This window comes from Cenococcum geophilum (genome assembly GCF_001692895.1).
Source record: "Cenococcum geophilum 1.58 unplaced genomic scaffold K441scaffold_31, whole genome shotgun sequence".
Lineage (NCBI taxonomy): Eukaryota > Fungi > Ascomycota > Dothideomycetes > Gloniales > Gloniaceae > Cenococcum > Cenococcum geophilum.
Genome location: NW_027137589.1, coordinates 1,450,007 through 1,460,942, shown reverse-complemented (window position 1 = coordinate 1,460,942; position 10,936 = coordinate 1,450,007).

Sequence of the window (10,936 nt, the reverse complement as noted above, 5' to 3'; positions counted from 1 at the left end):
ACGGGCACCCGATTATCTCCTTAAATAAGTATATCCTTAAGGTTATTAAGCTTAACGCCTAATTTATTTATATCTCTAATGCAAAATAGAAATAGGGTGTTTGTAGAAACGACGTAAAAGGTAATATACCCTAAGGGGGTTTAGACCCTAATTATGCTAAGAGAGATTATAATACCCTTACTAAAACGAATTATATATTAGCCTACCGTTAAATAGTTGATCTAAATAGAGCTATTAAGCTGCTAAAGGGCTTAAACTTAAGGTTCTCCTGCTATAGATATACCTGCGGCTCTAGTATCTGGTATAATACTATAAAAGACGTTTGCTGAGTATCTATTATTAAAGGAAAACGCGGAACTCTCCCTTAGCTTATTAAAGATATCTAACTTTATAGTAAAATGGAGCGTAGATTAATTATTAAGAATAGTAACGGTTTATATACCATCTACCTTACTATACTTAGTAAAGTATTAGTTAGGTAAATACTCCTTAATTTCTATATCTATAAGGAGCTATTTAGCCTTATTAACCTTACCCTTAAGATCTTTTACGCCTTTATATTAAACTAAGAAGCTTTAAAAGTAGGCTATAGTAACCTTATAATTTCTAACATTTCTTATACTCTAGCGAAACTTATTATATACCTCCTTTCGCTTATTAAAAAAATACCTAGTTAACTAGTAATTTGGTTTCTTATAAATATAGCACTTCTTCTAGTAATTACTTCGAAATAAACCTCTATAAGGACCTCCACCTTTACCTTATAGTTATTAATTATACCCTCTACTATATTACCTACCCCGGCCACTATATATTTAATTAGTCTAGTTATAATTATATTAGTTAGGCAGGTCAATTAAAGTAGGTTAAAGTTAGGCATTAAATTACTATACTTTTTAAAAGTATAGAGCGGTATTAATAGAAGATCTTAATTAAGCATATACTCCTTTATAAGTATTTACAGGATTAAAGAGAGTAAAGTTATATTCTTTAATACCTTAGTATACGCTAATAACTTAATTATGTAGGCTAAAGTCCTCTTAATATAATTCGGATAAACCATGCTAAATTATCTAAAGTTAATTAAAGAGCTTTTAAAAATAATTAAGCTGAGAAATACCTGGGTTTATAGTAATAATCCTTAGAAAGGTAGTCTCTCTCTATTCTAATATATACTACTACTTATTCTCTTCTATTTTAAAATGGCATCTTAACTTATATATTATACGGTTAAAATTATATCCTTTTCCTACTAAATAATTATAATAGAAGGTACTAGCTTAGCCCTTAAGCATAACGNAATAGGCGTTATAGTATTAATTAGACTCTATTTCTACCTTTTAGTAATAGTTATAGAAGATACGTAGTTTTAAATTAAGAATATTATATAATTCCCTACTAAACTTCTTCTCCTAATCCGAATAGAGCTTCGTAAGCTCTATAAGCAATTTTAAACTACCTCTAATTTAAGATTAAGATAGAGGAGGTAGGGGTTATATTATAGGCTATAGTAGGGACGTAGGTCTAGTTGGTAGAGTCTAAAGGTCGTTAAATTATAAAATAATAGGATCCTATGCCTGCTTTTATTAGGGTATAGTATCTAACGTTAAGGTTATAGGTTAAATTAGATATAAAGGAGTTAAAAGCGAAGGTAGGTTCATCTTTAGAGGTATATTACTTAGGTTCTATCGTAAGTTAAGCTTCCTTATAGTGCGTAGTTAGTGCTTAATCTCTTATAGAGTCTATTCGTGCTCTTCTTTTACGTCAATAACCTACTCCTAAATATTGTCTCTAATAGTACCCCTATCCTTAGGGATAAATACTCTATTCTCCTAAAGGAAGTTACGGAAGTCCTATATAATATCCTTATTTATAGGGGCCTATATTTCCTTTATCTATCTAATAAAGTCCTCCTTTATATATTCCTATAGCGCGGTATTATTATATTTACTGTCCTTATAATATACTATATAGTATAATAAAAATCTATTTAAGTCTTGTTTATTAGCGTTTATAAGGTTAATTATAGCTTTATTCTATATCTTTAGGTTAATATCTTCCTTATACTTCTTTAGGTAGGTTAACGCTATAGTAGGTATAGAATTAACGGGGTGTCGTATATTAAAGGTAGGTAGGATTTTCGGTTTTATAGGATCTTATAGGTTTGCTATTAAGAGGTAGGCAATTTAAGATATTGTTTAACGCGTTTTAGACATCATTTAACGCATTTTAGACGTTAACTTAGGACCCTAGGTTTAGTAACACTTTTAACCTAAGGTACTTAACCAAATCTTTATAAACGCGGTTATTCTGCGTAATAGACGCAACTTAGTATCTCCTAGTACTTAGTAACACTTCTATTACTAGTTTTCCGCAAGTTTAAGGTAGTATAGTATTGCTGGGATCCATTCCATATAAGCGTATATAGTACCCCTATATAAGACTATCTCTTCTATTCGAAAACCTAGCTGCTCTATAGTTGACTATATATTTAACCACTAATTAGTGTTAGTTATATAGGGTAACTCACTAATAACAACTACTCGAGTAGGTTACAGTAATGTTAGTTAATAAAGCTTATTAATTAAATGAGGAAGGGTGAGGGGCTTAAGACTCCTCGCTACGCTAGTACCGCGGCGTCACGTAATGACCGCATGCTTTATTCCCGACAGTTATCTACTTATTGGGCTTAGTAATAATATATAGAATAGCGAATTAACAATAACGTACTAGATACTTTAGTTCCTAATCCAGTGCCTAATCTTAGTAAATTAGAGCTTTTACATCGCGAGGTTTAATATTAAAAAGGCCTATAGGCGGGCCTAGAAGTTTCTACTATATAGTAGATACCTCTCTTTAAGCAAATAGCTAATTATATTATACGCGGTGCCTTTTCTATATTATTCCTTTATAGTAAGGCCGATTTTAATACGTTACGTAAACGTATAGTTACTCTAACTATATACGCTAAGCATATACTTAAGTATTAGGACGGTTAATTTAGCCAATACCCTTTATTTTGCTACTATATGTTTAATTAGATTATAAAAAAAGTAAGCACTTAGCGTTACCTACTTCCTTTATAGTTAATCTATTAAAAATGGCCTATCTTTAGATAAGCTTAGTAATCTTATAGGTGCTAGTAGGGGTAACTAGATTTTAAATAGGATTATATAGTATATATAAAAGCTTAAGGGCATCTGGCCTTACTAGAGGCAGAAAATAAATTATTATAGCATCGTAACGGATCTAGTTAGGGGCTTAGTTAAGCCTTGGTATATGTATATAGACGTGTCCTCTTCTACCTTCGGCTCCTTATCTTGATATTTAAGTCTATAGACTACCAATCGTATAGGCGTGCGCGCGTTGTATTACCGTGCTAGTACCTTAATTAACTAAGTCACCGTAATAGAAATAAGCTTATAGCTTATACTAAAAATATTAAAAATAGATCTCTATTCTTTATCCTTAGCGCTACTAATCTATATTAGTATAATATACAATTTTATATACCTTAATTTAATAAACATAAAGCTACCACTAAGGCCTGGCGCCGTTAGATTATATTTTAAAATCTTAATAATCCTTATATTACTATTTACTAGCTATATCGCCGCTTCTACCTATATACTTATAGATCTATTTAATAGCACTAACTTTTAGTTCTAGTATAAGTAGTAGGTATAATGTAGCGGTTATATATACGGCATCTTATAGAGTTTAACTGCTTTAAAACTAGATACATTAACGAGTAAATTAAGGAAAGCTATTGCTAGGTACTAGGTTACTCTTATATTTATATTAAATCCTAATTAATCTAGGCCTCACGATCTTTAATATTATAGAAAGGCAAAGTCTAGCACTAAAAACATAATACTTAGTTAAGTATTATAAGGGAAATGGGACTAGATAAGTTATATTAGAGAGGTAGAAGAATAACTAGAGGGTAAATTGGATTGTGTTATATTAGTTTCCCTAAAACCTAAGTTCCTTCTCTAATATATATAATACTAAGCGTTCTATACGTAATAAGAAATAAACTAAAATAATTAAGGGACGCTCTATACTACTACGTTACCACCTCTACCTAATACGATATCCCCTAACGTTTCTTTATAAATCCTAAAGATAAAAAAATAACCTAACTCTTAGTACTCCTTTAACTCCTCTAAAGCTACCTATACCCCTTCTTTAATTATCGCCTCTATTTTATCTACTTCCGCTATATCTTCCGCCTTAAGCTCTGTACTTATATTATTTTAAGTATTAATGACGCCAACCTAGAGTTTTAAAGATACCCTTTTACGGACAGTATTTATTTCCGCTTACATTATCTTCTATATAGGATATTAGAGAACACTAGAATTAACAATCTACTCCCCTAAAGTAGTATTCTTTTCCAAAATTAGTAAAAGTGTTAGGTGGTGTAATACTGCTAGCTTATTAATATTCTCTAAAGTATTAGTAAAAGCTAGTAAATATCTTTTTTAGACTTACTTATATCCTTTAGCTCCAGCTTAATTTCTATAGGCGCTACTTTATTATTAAAGGTATTAGGACTAAGGTTTAGAGTAGTAGTCCTAGTACCCTAAGGTGTAATAGCTTTACTATTACCTTTAGAGTAGCCTTTAAAACAATAATTAGTTAGTAGGGGAGCGCTAGAGGTTATTCTAACTAAGTTATCTTTATATTATAGATCCGAAACCAAGTTTTTAGGATACTTTAGGTTATCTACAGGACATCTATACCCTTATTCCTTTGCCAAAAAATAAGACTTTAACTTAAATACTCCTTCCTTAAATTCCTTTAGCTTTTTAAAGCTATTGTAAATAGCCTCTGTAATACGCGCCTTATATCTTCCCTAAAATGCTTTATATTTATTATCTAAGGTAGGATCTAGGACTACCTACTATTTTACCCTTACTTAAGCGTTATCTTATAAAGGTCTCTTAACTGGGGTATTTGGGCAAACGCTCTTTACCTGCAGCTATATATAGGCCAGAGATTTATATAGAGGAGTATTAGTAATAGACATACTAGTAGGAGTTAATACTAAAGGAAAAGCGTTTAGATTTATCTATATAACGGTTTACTAGCTCTTAAGCCTAAGGATTTCTAATCTCTTAGTATTTAGTAGGATTACAATTAAGTCTAATATAATAATTAAGCGGCTTAATATTACTTAAGAGGCTTTTTATATAATAGTAGCTTTTATAAACTATACTTTACTAGTTTTCAATATAATACATATTTAGTTAAGCCTAAATTTCTTAGTATTAATTAGTCTAGGCTATCTCTATATTCTTAATACGTCCCCTACTATTAAGTTCCTTACACTCCTAAAGTAAATCTATTTATTCTAATATATATTAATATATTTTGGACAAGAGCGCTATATAAGATTAACTTTCTATATTAATTAGGGAAATATAAAAACAAAGCTAACTTTCTCTAGAATTTAGCCCTCCTTTATACTCTTAGAGAAGGTTAATTTCTAAGCTCTACCCCCCAAGGAGATAGCTATTAAGGAACTGGAGCGTATAGCTTAGATATGCAATAAGACAAGTTTCTATTAGTGCGTAAAGCCACTATATACTAGTAATACTTTAAATTTATCTAAACTACCTACTATAGTAAGGAATATTATATAGTTTAAAGGATACTACCTTCTCTTTCTCTAGTCTTCCGTAAATAGTACGTGTATATATTATATTTTTCTTTAAAAAAGGCTTAAAATTTCGGTGTCTTCCTACTATTTAAATAAATCAACGTAGTGGATTCTAAGTAAATCCTATTTAGCTTCCCTTTTAAAGCCTAATATAAGCTTCTTAAACCCTATACAATATATTTAGTACTTATTAGGCCGTATATTAGAATAAACGTAAATTCTAAGGCTATTATTTATATACTTAGGACAGCGACCTAGGGGATAGGCTTTGTTAATAACACAAACCTAATTATATACGGGCTAACAGCCGCAGAGAATTGCAGAACACTAGAGAAAGCTTATAATACCTATATAGAATAGGCAAGGCGATATAGAGTCTAATTCTTACTAGAGAAATACCAGCTAATCTATTTTATAAGAAAACGCAACTAATCTATAGATCTCTAGCATATAATTCGCATCTAAGGCTTTAGGGGTTAACCAGTTTAGGGCCTAAGAGTATTAGGAGTATAGGTAGATAGTAAGCTCCGGTGGAGCGTATATGCGGCGTAAGCGGCCTATAAGGGCCAAGTATAGTACAGCGTATTATCTAGGATCGTTAATTCTATATAGGGTTTATGCTTTTAGAGGTTACGCCTACTATATATAGTAGTTATCCAGCCAACCATAATATATAGGTCCAGTATTTGGGCCATTGGAGAATCTAAGAAAGGCTCCCCTAAATCGCTCCTTAAACCACTTTAAAAGGTCTAAATAGCCTACCTTTAGAGTATAATAGGCGGATATAAGCGAACGGCCACAGCACTACTCGAGAAGGAAGCTAATATTCCCCCCCTATAACTATATATTAAAGCCACTGTAATATAAAGAGTATAAAAGGAATATAACTCTAATATTATAAAGTATATTAAGACACGCCTAAATAAACTATAGAGGGACCCTAGGGCGCCTTATAGGAGAATAAACCAACAACCCTAAAGTAGGGAAGATATATTAGAGAAANAGGTAAAGAAAGNANAAGAAGAATNGTGCTNCTTTAGGGCCNAGGCCCATATAGANNAGGAAGGGAGACGCGTAAGAGGCCAGTAAGGATAATAGTAAGAGAGAGAAAGGAGCTAAAGTAGAGTATAAAAGAATACTGGGAAACTATCTATAGCAATATAATACTGGCTAGATTAACGCTAGAGAGGTATATAGGAGTTAAAGGTACAGAGGCTAACTAAGGTAAAAGGAACCTAAGCCGTAGCATAGTTAACGCTATAGGGGGTAAATACTCTAAGGCTCTAAGAAGGCCTAATAAAGGTAGAAAATATAATAGCAATACTTTTAAGAACAGGAATAATAGGACTAAAAGACTGGCTCTACTAGGTAAGTATTCTATTAGGTAGCCTAAAATATAAATATAGCTAGCTAAGACAGACACTAAAATATATAATACTATTATACCTATAACCGACTACCGGTACTATGCCAAAACACCTGCGTATTACCTGCGTCTCGACTGCGTATCGCCTGCGTATCACTTACGTATTACGCTGTTTTAGTTACGTAGTAGTCTCCCCTTTCATCTTATTACCAACACCTTCCTCATGTATTTATATCACTTGATTTCCATAGAATTACAATTAAGTCGTTCTTGCAATTCTTCTACACTGCAAAGCTTACAATACCCCTTATACACTAACTAAGAAGTAATACTTTTAGTAGCTAGTATAGAGAACTATAAGACACTGCTCTTAATATAAAAAGGCCTTAAGGTGGTTACCTAGTGGCTTATTAGCTAAAATATACTAAACCAGTTTTAGGTTGCAAAGGAAATAGTAATAAAGGGTAGAAGGGCAAGCAACGGGCGCCCCCTAATAACTCTATAGTAGTAGAGTAAAGTTTACAATACTAGCGCGTCCGTAGGCTTGTTACGGCAGCAGTGGTTCCTAAGNAGNTTAAAAAGTAAGGTAGTAGGAGCACTATAGGTAACTCGTAGGCGCCTCATAGGCGCCTTATAGGCGAGTCCTAAAAGGCGGGGAAATGGATTACGGGGTTTTCTTAAATAGAGTTTTCTCCCCATATATATATAAGGAGTAGTCCGTATAGGCCTAATAGGGATCCAAATCGGACGTTAAGTAATGAATTATTATTTTTATATACTTAGGACAACTATCTCTTTTAAACTAGAAATAAGAGCTTTTAGCCGTTTAGAGAATATTAATAGTATTATAGTTCTTAGAGACTAAGTAGATTTATAAATATAAATATATAAAAAAAATACTAATATCTAGTTTTAAATGCGGACTTCTATTCTATTTTCTTACTAGGCTATAATAAACTATTATAAGATAAACGAGATACTGTCTTTTAGTTCTTTCTTTAAATTAAAAGCCTTTATTAATTTAATTAGCGTTTTAAAATAGTACAAGTATTTTATTTTATACTTTAGTTATAGTTTTCTATTATTTGCCTCCCTATTAGCTTTAGTAATTATAGCTACCTTTCCCCTTTTTTTATTAACTTCTTTAGAAGCTAAAGGTTCTATAAGCCCTATCTTTAGCTTTTTTAGGAGGTTTCTTAAAAGCTTTTCTAGCTCTACATTGCTATGGAGAGCTAGCGATAATGTTACGGCACCGTAACGGATCTAGTCAAGGGCTCGCTTAAGACTTGGCATATATATATAGACGTCCTTTCTACCACCTTTAAATCCTTAGCTTAATATCCTCGTCGATAGACAATCCGGCTGTACAGGCTTGCATACGTTTTTTACGGCGCTCGTGCCTCGATTGACTAAGTCCTATAATAGATAAGGATATTTTCTAAAGATATAGATTTATTAGATTCTAAGTCTTTAGCTTTAGCTTTAGATATTTTACCTCTAAATAGGAACAAACTGCGGAGTATCTTTATACTTAAACCTTTAACTTCTTCAAAAGGAAATAACTAAGGTATTAGGGTAACTGGCTCTAGTATAGACTCCTCTTCCTTAGTTTTAATAGTTAAGGCTAGCACTAAACGCTTATAGCCTTAGCTTGGATAATAGGCAAGCTTCTATTTCTTAACTAGTTTCTTATTAACCTCTAGTCTAAATTTATAAGTAGTAAGGAAGTCCAAGGGCGTTAGGTATAGGGTCCTTAAGATCTTAGCCTTTAAGAGCTTTAAGCGATTTAGCATTTTATTATTAATTATTTCTAACGCGTCTACCAGCTCTTTAATGCCTAATTATTAAAAATACGGATAATTTTTAGTGTATAATATATATAGAAGAACTTATAGGGACTTTCTAAAAGCTCCTATCTCTATTTCTTCTTAACTATATCCTATACTGTCTTAATTTTATTAACCTTATAAGTAATCTTTAAGAGCTTTCTAATGTCTATAAAAGTATTACCATACTCCTTATTTCCTAAGCTTTTCCTAAGCTTTTCCTAAGCTTACTAATATTTTTAATTTTAATTATTGCATTTTTCGCAGTCTTAACTATATTATGCTCTTAGTTTATAATAATCTACGTTAAACTATAATAAATAGTTACGCGCTGATTTACTAGGTGGCTTTAGGCTGCTATAAGGATAACTTCTATTATTTACGCCTTTCCTTAGTATACGAGAGCTATTAGCTGGATAGTAGGGAGTAGAGATAGTGTCTTTCTTTTTAAGCAGAGTTCTATAGTTCTAGATATTTTTATAGTAAAACTTTGTATATATAACGGGCGTATAGATAATATCTTAAGAGAATAGTTATAATAACGCCTTTTTACCGCAAAAGAGATATAATAGGCGTATATAACTTAAATAAGATAAGGTCATAGGAAATTAAAATAAAGGTCTTATAGTATTTACTTAAGTAAAGGAATTATTAATTTAAAATATATAAAATAGATAAACTAAAAGTAGACCTAAGATATCTAGTATATTATATACTATTAGGGCTCCATAAAAATCGGCCTCTGTACCTCCACGTGGTGGAGCCCGGGAACCTAGCAGTCATCACTAGTGTTCCATTAGGATTGTGCTAATCGACTACTAGAGCAAACGTAGAGAGACGTACGTACGGCTGCGTAGCGTCAGCGCTGCGACGTGGTAGTAATGTGAAGAGTTTTCGCTGGGAGGGCGAGCCCTAGCGGAGGCTTAAAACACGACCATTACATCTTATCGTATGTCGAATTAGCTATTCAAACACGGCATCTACCTCCGGCGTCCCCCTTTCCTCCTATACGGTATACGATTATACAATACGGCACCTACATAGTATAGTAACTAAACGAACCGTATACGCCCCGGGAGGCCTATAATAAGCCTCTCATTCCCTATCCTACCCGACAGCCTGGATTTACCCGCGGTATTTCGTCCTCCTCTATATCTTTGGCCGGGGATGTGTATAGGGGACCCAGGTTAGAGCCCTAGGACAAGACACCTAGTTCTATATTAGTTTAAATTCGTCCCGCTGTTCCTTTAGGGTGGAAATTATGCTGCAAGCAGGAGGACCGCAGGCGTATACATATATATACACAGGGCATTCAAACGGGAGCAAGGGCGGACACGTAAGAATCTTACGGCGATCTACAATCAAGTGGAAGCATGGTACGAACGGCAGATAGGGCAAGATAGGCAATTAGGGCACTCCCTTGTAGGAGTCTTAGAGCAGCGACCTAACGGTATTTTTCCTCCCGTAGTACGGGCGTGCTACCTAGAGGGGTACATGCTGTATTACCACTCACGTCTCCCTTGGAGGTTTTTGTACCAAACTCAGCGGAATGAGTCTGCATTGACCTTAATTGGGACCGCATCAGACGTTAATTAAGAATCAAGAATATTATATACTATTTTTATATATATAGATAGTTATTATAAGAATTTAGAGAGGGATTATTAAAGTTTTGGTCATGGGAGGGCGGGTCTTGGGGTGTCTTGGTGTCCGGCTCAACAGCGGAGAGTTCGGAGCAAAAAGTAGTGATGAGGCGGAATATGCACGAGGCGCCATCACCGGCGCCCTACCGAACAAATTGCGGGGTTGCTTTGTTTTTCCTTGCCGTCTTACCCCGGACTTGCAGTCTGCGCCATCTGCATCGTCTGCATCGTCTGCATCATCAACACCACTGGCGGACATACACTCAGTCAGTCGCATATTGCTGGCCATCACAGCGGGGATCTGCAAGGACGAAGCCAGGTATGGCAGGCCAAAGCGGGATTTGCGGGATTTGCGAGCATTGTGGACCTTGTCAGCAGGGCCAACGGGGTCGACGATGGAAACAAGGATATCCCCGGATAATGGGTTTAATCA